The 12068-nt window shown below is 41.4% G+C and overlaps 1 protein-coding gene across 1 annotated transcript in view; it reads right to left on the bottom strand.

Annotated features, from left to right (window-relative positions):
- NABP1 (nucleic acid binding protein 1) overlaps nucleotides 1–12068 on the bottom strand; it is a 127858-nt gene that overhangs the window by 25825 nt on the left and 89965 nt on the right. The window lies entirely within an intron of this gene.

Genomic DNA, 12068 nt, shown 5'->3' with positions numbered 1-12068 from the left:
GCTTCTGTTTATATAGTGCATTAGAAAGTAATGAGAACTGAGGTGAAAAATGAAGCAAAGAAAGGGGTAGGGATTTATCAGAAATGGCTAAAGAGAGTGAGTGAGGAAGAAGATATTTGAAGATACAAAGGAGGGAAGGGAGCCACTGAAAAGGCTCAAGCTGCCTGGCTTTTTCCAGGAACAGTAAGCCATCTGCTGGGATTGAAGCAGAGTGAGCTAGGAGAGAGTGTAAAAGATGAGGATGAGAAGGGGGTGTTATCATACATGAAGACTTCAGGATGTGGTCAGCAAAAACCTGGCATTCTAATCTGACTTAACAGCATCACTCTGACTGCTGGGTGGAGAATAAGAGGAGCGAGTGTAGACACAGGGAAATCAGTTAGATTATGTATTAATCCCTGGAGATGTGCCCTGGCTTGCACCAGAGTGGGAGCAGTGATGATGGTAAAATATGATCAGCACCTGGATCTATTTTGAAGATAGAGCCAACAGGTTCAGTCTGGCTGGAAGTGGAATATGAGAACATGAGAGGAATTAAATTTGACTTTCAAATTTAAGGCCTGAGCACCTGGAAAGATAGAGTTGTTACTCACTGAAATGGACAAGACTACACTGGAAACAGCTTAGGGGGTTGTGGAAGATCAGGAGAGCCATTTAGACGTGAAAAACAGGGAGACAGGAAGAATACAGCCAGGAGAGTGGTGTTCTGGATGCCAGATGAATCACATATTTCTGGGAAGGGGTGATTGTTGTGTCAAGCGCTGCTCATCACGTGAGAGAAAACTCAGGTGATCATTGGGTTCAGCAATAATGAAGGTCATTAGTGACGTGGACAAGAGCAGTTGCAGAGGAGTTTGTGGGGATGGAAACCTCAATGGATTACGTTCAAGAAAGAACAGAAGTTAAGGAATTGAAAATGTTAAATCAAGTGTATATAACTCCTTCTGGAGGGGTTGTTCCAAAGCAAAGAGAAATGGTACAATAACTTGAGGGAAAAGTGGGACAAGAGATCTTTTATTAAGATGTGAAAAAATATGTGGCTGGGGCTGAAGGGAGTGTTTCACTAGAGAAAAGGAGAAATGGGAATTTCTGGAGGTAGGTTCTTGTCCATGAATAGTTGAGAGGGGTGGGAATCAGTGCCCTTGTGAAGGTGTTAATGGGACCACAGAAGATCCTTCTCCAACAGGAGAGATGCTACTGGGTGGGATGATATGGTGGTGTAAATGTAGTAAATCCTCTTCTGATTGCCGCTATAAGCAAGATCATCAAATTAGAGTGAAGATGGGGAGAAGATGCTGGATGAGAAGGTGCTACTAAATAGTTGTCAGGAAACATGGCAGAGTGATTGACCTAGGGAAATGTATTACAATTTTAGAACAGGACTAAAGTCTCCCTTGAAAGCAATTAACAGTAAACCAGTGCACACAGTTTTGTATTTCTCTGCAGGCACACTCATCTATAAAGGTTTAGGCATAAACTAGGCTAAAAATTGGATTTAACCAATTCTTTTGACAAGCAATGGCAACCCTGGTTTTTGCAAAAATATATGTTGTACAAATATTTCCCAGTTTGGGATTTGCCTTTTCCTTTTATATTTGTATTTTTAGAACCGCAGAAATTTTATATTTTTATATGGTAAAATATATTATCTGTTCCTGTGGTTTCTTTCATTGCTTTCTGGCTTGAGGGAGTCCTTCCTCATAAAGGGATGATATAGCATCTGAGTCACCAGGGAAGCCCATGAACCTCTATACCTACCCTAATTTTTTACAGTTGAATTTTTCTCTTTAATCTATCCATATGTATTCTGTAATGCAAAATTTTAATAAAGTAGTCATCAAAATGTTCCCTTTTCTCTACATTAGTTATTAAGAAAACAGTTCCTTACCCTTAGATTTGTAATTTCTTTAAAATATGTTCTTATATTGTTTTATATTTTATAAACTCTAATTCCACGGTATCACTTCTGAGTCACTGATTTGACTATTCTCAGTACTTAACATGATTTAACTCTTATATATTTATAATTCTTCAGCATCTGATAAGGTAAATACCAACCTCCAGTCACCTTTTGATAAACATTCTTTAACCATTCTTATTTACTTATTTTTCTAGAAAAATTTGTCATTATTCAAAAATAGGCCCCTCTCAGGGTTTGTTTGGAATTGGAAGAAGCTTAAACATTAGTTTGGGAAATATAAATTTCTTTATAATATCCAAGTTCCCCATTCAGGAACCAGGCTATGATCTTCTACACTAGTCTTTTAAATTTTGCCAGATTAACCACTCATTCATGAATTTATACATTTTAAGTCCCCCTGAGATATAGTTTTGTTTTGCTTTTGATTTTGCTAGAATGATTTCTCAAGTAAATTCCCCAGAAAGAGAAACAGTACTTTCAGTTCAGTTCAGTTCAGTCGCTCAGTCGTGTCTGACTCTTTGTGACCCCATGAATCACAGCATGCCAGGCCTCCCTGTCCATCACCAACTCCCAGAGTTCACTCAGACTCACATCCATCGAGTCAATGATGCCATCCAGCCATCTCATCCTCTGTCGTCCCCTTCTCCTCCTGCCCCCAATCCCTCCCAGCATTAGAGTCTTTTCCAATAAGTCAACTCTTCGCATGAGGCGGCCAAAGTACTGAAGTTTCAGTTTTAGCATCATTCCTTCCAAAGAAATCCCAGGGCTGATCTCCTTTAGAATGGACAGGTTGGGTCTCCTTGCAGTCCCAGGGACTCTCAAGAGTCTTCTCCAACACCACAGGTCAAAAGCATCAATTCTTCGGCACTCAGCCTTCTTCACAGTCCAACTCTCACATCCATACATGACCACTGGAAAAACCATAGCCATGACTAGGTGGACCTTTGTTGGCAAAGTAATGTCTCTGCTTTTGAATATGCTATCTAGGTTGGTCATAACTTTCCTTCCAAGGAGTAAGCGTCTTTTAATTTCATGGCTGCAGTCACCATCTGCAGTGATTTTGGAGCCCCAAAAAATAAAGTCTGACACTGTTTCCACTGTTTCCCCATCTATTTCTCATGAGGTGATGCGACCAGATGCCATGATCTTCATTTTCTGAATGTTGAGCTTTAAGCCAACTTTTTCACTCTCCACTTTCACTTTCCTCAAGAGGCTTTTGAGTTCCTCTTCACTTTCTGCCATAAGGCTGGTGTCATCTGCATATCTGAGGTTATTGATATTTCTCCCCGCAATCTTAATTCCAGCTTGTGCTTCTTCCAGTTCAGCATTTCTCATGAGGTACTCTGCATATAAGTTAAATAAGCAAGGTGACAATATACAGCCTTGACATACTCCTTTTCCTATTTGGAACCAGTCTGTTGGTCCATGTCCAGTTCTAACTTTTGCTTCCTGACCTGCATACAAATTTCTCAAGAGGCAAGTCAGGTGGTCTGGTATTCCCATCTCTTTCAGAATTTTCCACAGTTGATTGTGATCCACACAGTCCAAGGCTTTGGCATAGTCAATAAAGCAGAAATAGATGTTTTTCTGGAACTCTCTTGCTTTTTCCATGATCCAGCGGATGTTGGCAATTTGATCTCTGGTCCCTCTGCCTTTTCTAAAACCAGCTTGAACATCAGGAAGTTCACGGTTCACATATTGCTGAAGCCTGGCTTGGAGAATTTTGAGCATTACTTTACTAGCGTGTGAGATGAGTGCAATTGTGCGGTAGTTTGAGCATTCTTTGGCATTGCCTTTCTTTGGGATTGGAATGAAAACTGACCTTTTCCAGTCCTGTGGCCACTGCTGAATTTTCCAAATGTGCTGGCATATTGAGCACAGCACTTTCACAGCATCATCTTTCAGGATTTGAAAGAGCTCCACTGGAATTCCATCACCTCCACTAGCTTTGTTCGTAGTGATGCTTTCTAAGGCCCACTTGACTTCACATTCCAGGATATCTGACTCTAGGTCAGTGATCACACCATCGTGATTATCTGGGTCATGAAGATCTTTTTTGTACAGTTCTTCTGTGTATTCTTGCCATCTCTTCTTAATATCTTCTGCTTCTGTTAGGTCCATATCATTTCTGTCCTTTATCGAGCCCATCTTTGCATGAAATGTTCCTTTGGTATCTCTAATTTTCTTGAAGAGATCTGTAGTCTTTCCCATTCTGTTGTTTTCCTCTATTTCTTTGCATTGATCGCTGAGGAAGGCTTTCTTATCTCTTCTTGCTATTCTTTGGAACTCTGCATTCAGATGCTTATATCTTTCCTTTGCTCCTTTGCTTTTAGCTTCTCTTCTTTTCACAGCTATTTGTAAGGCCTCCCCAGACAGCCATTTGCTTTTTTGCACTTCTTTTCCATGGGGATGGTCTTGATCCCTGTCTCCTGTACAATGTCACAAACCTCAATCCATAGTTTATCAGGCTATCTATCAGATCTAGGCCCTTAAATCTATTTCTCACTTCTACTGTATAATCATAAGGGATTTGATTTAGGTCATACCTGTATGGTCTAGTGGTTTTCCCTACTTTCCTCAACTTAAGTCTGAATTTGGCAATAAGGAGTTCATGATCTGAGCCACAGTCAGCTCCTGGTCTAGTTTTTGCTGACTGTATAGAGCTTCTCCATCTTTGGCTGCAAAGAATATAATCAATCTGATTTCGGCGTTGACCATCTGGTGATGTCCATGTGTAGAGTCTTCTCTTGTGTTGTTGGAAGAGGGTGTTTGTTACTTTACAGATCTAAAAATGTTTAATTTTTTTCTCATGCACATATCTGTGTGCATGCATGGTCAGTGATGTCTGACTCTTTCGGACCCCACTGCCAGGCTCCTCTCTGTCCATGGGATTTTCCCAGCAAGAATACTGGAGTGGGTTGCCATTTCCTCCTCTAGGGGATCTTCCCAACTCAGGAATCGAACCCACATCTTCTGCATCTCCTGCATTGGCTGGCAGATTCTTTACCAATGAGCCACCTATCATATCTTGGGCAAGTGTAGAATCTTGAGATTGTAATCCTTTTCTCAGTATTTGTCACTAAGTCCAATGGATAGAATGTTCTTTGAAATACTACTATTAGAAGGGGAAAAAATGGAAAACAACCTAGGTGTTCAAAGGGAAGAGATTTGGGCTTCCCTGGTAGATCAGTGGTAAAGAATCCACCTGCCAATGCAGGAGATATGGATTTGATCCCTGGTCCAGGAAGATCCCACATGCCATAGAGCAACTAAGCCCGTGTGCCAGAACTACTGAGCCTGTGCTCAAGAGCTGGGGAACTGAAACTACTGGGCCCAGGCAGAGCAAATACTGAAGCCCATGGGCCTAAAGCCCATGCTCAGCAACAAGAGAAGGCACTGCAATAAGAAGCCTGTGCATCCCAGTGAAGAGTAGCCCCCACTCTTTGCAACTAGAGAAAAGTCCAAGCAGTAACAAAGACCCAGCACAACCAAAATTAAATAAAATTATAGTAAAAGAAGATGGCACCCCACTCCAGTACTCTTGCCTGGAAAATCCCATGGACGGAGGAGCCCAGTAGGCTGCAGTCCATGGGGTCGCTCAGAGTCAGACAGGACTGAGCTACTTCACTTTCACTTTTCACCTTCATGCATTGGAGAGGGAAATGGCAACCCACTCCAGTATTCTTGCCTGGAGAATCCCGGGGACGGGGGAGCCTGGTGGGCTGCCGTCTACGGGGTCACACAGAGTCGGACACGACTGAAACGACTTAGCAGCAGCATAGTAAAAGGAAGACATTTATTAAGTGAGTTAGTGTATCCTTAGCAGAGAAGTCTGCTGCTGCTGCTAAGTCACTTCAGTCATGTCCGACTCTGTGCAACCCCATAGATGGCAGCCCACCAAGCTCCCCCGCCCCTGGGATTCTCCAGGCAAGAACACTGGAGTGGGTTGCCATTTCCTTCTCCAATGCGTGAAAGTGAAGTCGCTCAGTTGTGTCCGACTCTTCACGACCCCATGAACTGCAGCCTACTGGGCTCCTCTGTCCATGGGATTTTCCAGGCAAGAGTACTGGAGTGGGGTGCCATTGCCTTCTCTGTAGTAGAGAAGTCTATAAACTATTTTTAAGTTAGGTAAATATATATGCATGATAAGGAAATAAGTCCATATGGAAAAAAGGAGGTTGCATGACAATACGTATACTGTGATTAGATTTTTTTTTTAAAATAAAATGGATACATTCATTACATGTATATATATTCATAAATCTATTTTCCTATCTATACACCTGGAAGAACATGAACTAAAAATTAACGAATCACTCTGGGTATTAAAATTAGTATGTGTAGAAGTAAGAACTTTCCCTTTTTATTTCACATACTCTAAATTATTTGAAGTTTTAAAATGATGTCTTACTAACAGGGTAGAGATTTATGCAGCCAAAGTACCCATTTACTTGACCTTTTCTATGCCTTTATTTCACTTGGCACTGTTGACCACACTCCCTCCTGTACAAATGCTGAGTTAGGTGTGTCTTCTGAGTCTTCCCACGGCACACTGTACTTATTCCAATTTTAGAACTTTGCATTTTAATTTATAATTGCCAACTTAGTCGTCTACTTTCTCCAAGTAGACTGAAAAGTCAAACATTTTCCCTGTTTCATCACTGTACACATTATAGAGTGCCAGTTCAATAACTGTTTGTTGAAAGTGTCCTTTAATTTGTATTGTATTGAATGTGTATTATCTGGTTCTGTGGAAAGTAAAAGAGGCAGCGCTCAGATGGTAAAAAGGGAAGTGATAGAGGCAGGATGGAAAGTCCTGATGATGGGCTGTGTCCATTGGCTGAGCAGTTGAACTACCAGGCGAAAGGTTCCCTTCACTGCAGTCTAAGATCAAAGGAACAAGGTAGAGATGTGTGGGAGAAACTATGCAAAAGGGGAAGGGAGGTAACTAGCCTTCTCCTTTGGGGGAATTCCACACTTAGGTAGGAAACTCTTCTGCAAATGTCTGTCTCTGGTGACCTAGAGGTATATGCATCTCATGTGGGTGGGATACATAGCAGCAGCATGGGGCTTCTGAAGAGGAAGTTGGAAGGCAAATATGACCATAAGAGCAAGAGAAAGCAGGACTTGCTTATTAGGATAAAGATTAAGCTGTCCCAAGAAAGAAACACCAAAAAGTATACATCTATATGCAGAGGCTTAAATAACTTGTTTTCTTATGTTATAATAAGGTGAACAGTCCAGCCTGTCAAGGAATCTCTACTCTACAGAGTCATTCAAGGATCAGATTCCTTTCATTTATTGCTTCATTGTCAGAGTTCATGTGGGCACATTCAGGGTTCCAGCCTGTGGAAAGGGAAAAGAGGAACTCCAAGGCAAGTTACTTATAGAGATGGTCCAGAAATTACATATAACATGAGTTTGCATGTTACTTCCACTTACATTCCATCAACCAAAACTTAGCCACTTAATCACATCTAACTGTGAAAAGAGGATGGATGTATATAGTTTTTAGCTGAGTAGCCATGTACCCAGTGTAATCTCTTTCTATGGAAGAAGGCAAGTATGGATTTTGGAGAAAAACTAGTTTCTGCCATATAAAGAAATTAAACATTGTTTTCCTAACCTAACTAATAAAAGTTGCCTCGAAACCCCAACAAATGCTTGTCTAATGCTACTAATGCATGTACAGTGCAGAAACCAAGGACAAGGAAGAAACTTAGAGCTAAACGTGTTCAATGTAAGAGACTATTATGAGAAAATGTTAAAATATCTTTAATGATATGCACAGCATTGAAATCCTTATCTGAGACCAATATGACAACCAAGCACAGAGGTTCAGCAGAAAGGCCAGTATTTAGGAGTGTGATCATCTCTATTTCTCCTTCGATACCGAAGGTAGCATCTCAACACAGGACGGGTTTCTTAAACTCTCCGCTCTGGACCTGCCATCATCTCCCTCTTCACAGCCAGACGGGTCCCCTTTCTCTGGACTCCAATAGTATTCTTTATATGGTCCCACCACAGCATTTATCACATTGCATTGTATCAAAAGTTACTGTCTGTCTCTAGCTTGAACATGGTCACCTCAAGAATCAGGACCATGTGCTCACTGAAGGTACTAGTTCTTTTTCAGGATGAAAATATCTGTATTTGGTAGGGCTGCTCTAACAAAATACTACAGATTGGGTGGGTTGATCAAGTTGTCAGCAGGATTGGTTTCTTCTGAGGCCTCTCTCCTTGGCTTCCAGATGGCCACCTTCTCACTGTGTCCTCACATGGTCCTTTCTCTGGGCACATGGATCCTTGGTGTCTATGCATCCAAATTTCCTCTTCTTAGAAGGACACTGGTCAGACTGGGTTACTATCGTTCTTTGTACCAGTCAGATTGGATTAGGACCCTAATGACCTTATTTTAACTTGTCCCTTTAAAGTCCCTATTTTCAAGAACAGTCACATTCTTAGTTACTGGAGGTTAGGACTTCAACATACCAATTTTGGGGGGGCAAAATTCAGCCCATAACATGTTTATGATCTTTGTTGATTATAAAAGTAATCTTTTTTTTTTAATTCAAATCATATAGAAATCAGAGAAGGTAATGGCAACCCACTCCAGTATTCTTGCCTGGAAAATCCCATGGACAGAGGAGCCTGGTGGGCTGCAGTTCATGGAGTCGCTAAGAGTCGGACACGACTGAGTGGCTTCACTTTCACTTTTCACTTTCATGCATTGGAGAAGGAAATGGCAACCCACTCCAGTGTTCTTGCCTGGAGAATCCCAGGGACGGCAGAGCCTGGTGGGCTACCATCTATGGGGTCGCACAGAGTCGGACATGATTGAAGTGACTTAGCAGCAGCAGCAGCATATAGAAATGTGTAAATAAAAGTCAGTATCCTATCATCTCACCTCTCATGACAGTGTCTCCTAACAGTTAAGGGTAATAAATGAATGAGTGAGTGAGCAAGGGGTAGGCTTCATTTTGTTGTTTAGTTGTTCAGTCGTGGCCTACTCTTTGCGACCCCATGGACTACAGCACACTTTATATTGAAAACAAATTATGCACCAAGAGGCTAAGCAGTTTTTTCTAGGTCATAAAGCTAGTTAATGAAAAGAGAACCATACTCAGTTCTACCAATTTCTCACCCAACATTCCTTCTACTATCTTACGCTACTTTTTTTTTTAATTTATAATTTTTTAAATAAAGATGTGTTCCTCATTTTTAATGTTAAAGTCAGTAAGCTGAAGATTTTATATTTCTCTTTAAAAGTTGCCAAACTTGGGACTTCCCTGGCAGTCCATTGGTTAGGATATGGAGCTTCACCGCTGGGGCCCAGGTTTCAAATCCTCTTTGGGGAACTAAGATCCTACAAGCCATGTAGTACAGCCAAAAAAAAGAGAAAAGTGACCAAGCCTAAGTACCTTTCACTTATATTTGCCTTTGTCATAAGATCTTTCTGCAGCAAGAAATAGGTATTCACTTAGATTAATTTTCATGCTCCTATTGCTGAATAACAAACCTTGCCAAAATTTAGTGACTTAAAACAGCAGCCATTTCATTTTCATGATTCTGTTGACTGGCCATCTGAGAGTGACTTCTGATTGCCTGGCCTGCCATCGCTTATGTGGCCTCATTCACGTGTCTGCCAGGTGGTGCTGGCTCTGCACTGGAGTGCTTCTGTTCCCACCCACAGGGTTTCACATCCTCTTGTGAGCTACACCAGGCTTCAGAGCTTGGTGCTCTCAGGATTCCAGATGGCAAAAGTGGAAGCTACAAGGTCTTATAAGACTAGACTTTGGAACAGTCATTATGTTACTTTTGCCACTTCTGTTGGTCCAAGTCAGTCACGAGGCCAAGTCAGATGCAAAGGGGCTGGAGAGATAGGCTCCTTTTCTTCATGGAAGTTGCAAAAAAGTATGTGGACTCAGGAAGGTGTGAATCACTGGGGGACATTAGTATACTGCTTTCCCACAGCTGCCATTTCCTACAGGATAACATTCCACTTGCTAGCCTTCCTATCATGCCCACAACTTCCCTTTAAACAAGTGAGGGAACAGTGTGTATGTTACCATGCTCTGTACTTTGTAACTCTCTACCTGGCTTCAAGAAGTCAAACTGGAGATTTGTGCTTGTATTATTAGGATTAGAGCCAATTTCAAGTGAGAGAAAACCATTCATGGCTTAAAGAAGATAAAAGTTTATTTCTGATTCTTGTCAAAGAGGTAGGTTCTTCAGAATTGGCACTTGACTCCACATTATTTGGTCTCTTCTTTCTTGTTTTGCTCCATTGACTGTACCTTCCATCACCAAGGTTGCTCATGATCCAAATGGCTGCCAAAACCCCAACTATTACAGTCTGTTTCACCCAGCAGGAAGGAAAAAAGGAAGAGAAAATAGAATCCACTCTTATAAGGATACTTCCTAGGTATTGTACATTCAACTTCCATTCATACCCCATTGGCCTGCACTTACACCGCTACACCTATCAGCATAGGGGACTGGGTACTACACTCTTTATTTCTGATAGCTATGTGCCAAGCCCAAACTTAGGGGCCCCATTATTACAGAATAAGGAAAGAGTAGATATTGATGGATAATCAGCAGTCTCTGCCACAGTGCTCAGCCTAAAGGCAGACATCAGTACACTGTCCATGGGCATATAATGTGGCCTGATATGAGACATATGCCCAACAGAGATGCGGTATCAATTATTCCTTCTGCAAACAGTATTTATTGAGTCTTTTCTATGTGCCAAGCACCTTTCTAGCTACTAAAAAATAGAGCAGTGAACAAAACAAAGTCGCTCCCTTCATTTAGTTATACTCTAGTTTGGAAAGACAGGCAATAAACAAACAATATAAAGTAAAAAATTGATAATTGCTATGAAGAATTGATCTAGAGGAAGGAGTAGACAGTTAAGAAATATGAGTGGGAGGAGATAGCTATTTTAGGTAGGTAGGACATGAATGAACACAACCATGCAGATAGCTGGAAGAAAAGGCACAGGCAGAAGGAACAGTAAGTACAAAGGCCTTGGAGCAGGAGCATGCCTGGAATGTTTGAGAAACAGCAGGGAATCTGGCATAACTAGAATAAGGGGTGAGGATGAAGAGATAGCCAGAGTCCAGATCATAATGAGGACCAAGTAGTAGATTGGGAATAAGATATTCTTTCTTCAGGAGCCTGAAAGCCAAGTTGTGTCCAATTTCCTCAAAATTACCCCAGTTTAAACAATTTGCCTGGAGGACTCACAAGCTAAGGACTTAGCTTATAATCATACTTAAGTCTATGATATTGACAGATACAGAGAAAAATCAGCAAAGGCAACAGGCATATAGGGCAAAGATTGGAGGAAGCAAGGTGCAAGCTTCCAAGAGTCCTCTTCCAGTAGACTCATACAGGAGATTTTAATCCCTCTAGCAACAGATTGTGAAAGCAGGTATGAAATGCTCTCTATCAGGGAGCTCATTAAAGACTCAGTGCCCAAAGTTTTTACTGAGAATTGGTCACATAGGTAACCCTCTTCATAGCATATACCAATTTCTGATCGCCAGAAGGAAAGCAGATGCCTAGCATAAACCATATTGTTTGTACAAACTGTTTCGGCACAGTAAACCATGCTTATCGTTTAGCAAATGGTCAGAACTCTGCAGAAACCTAAATTCTCAGATGCCAGTCAAGGACCACCCTTGCAAACAGATCTTTCTAAGAACAGTAGTCTTGGACCTGTTATTAACTCTTTTCTACGTAAAAGCACAGAGAGAGATCTCTCTGAAGCGAAGCAGAATATGAGCCAGGAAACTAAACAGAGACTAAGCAGACTCTATGAGTTGGTTCAGTTCAGTCGCTCAGAAGCCATAAGATAATAAACTGTGGAGTAGTCAGAAGGCAGAAACAACAGCAGGAGGAAGAACCAGAGAACAAAGAAGGCAGATCAAATGAATGGCAGGGAATCTTGTGCAGGAAGAATAAGCACCCTTACATGACGACCACCCCAGTATTCCTTTGCGGAAATGGGAATTACAAGGTGATAAACAGTGCTCTTCATGAGCCCTGATTGTTTTATCAAAAATGACCTCCCATATATTTGCTTCCTAATTTCTTCTTGTGCGTGTGTGTGTGCTTACTCGTGTTCGACTCTCTGTGA

This window comes from Bubalus kerabau, chromosome 3 (genome assembly GCF_029407905.1).
Source record: "Bubalus kerabau isolate K-KA32 ecotype Philippines breed swamp buffalo chromosome 3, PCC_UOA_SB_1v2, whole genome shotgun sequence".
NCBI classification, from domain to species: Eukaryota; Metazoa; Chordata; class Mammalia; order Artiodactyla; family Bovidae; genus Bubalus; species Bubalus kerabau.
The sequence above is the reverse complement of the archived record's forward strand: the minus strand, read 5'-3'. Positions and strand labels throughout refer to the sequence as shown.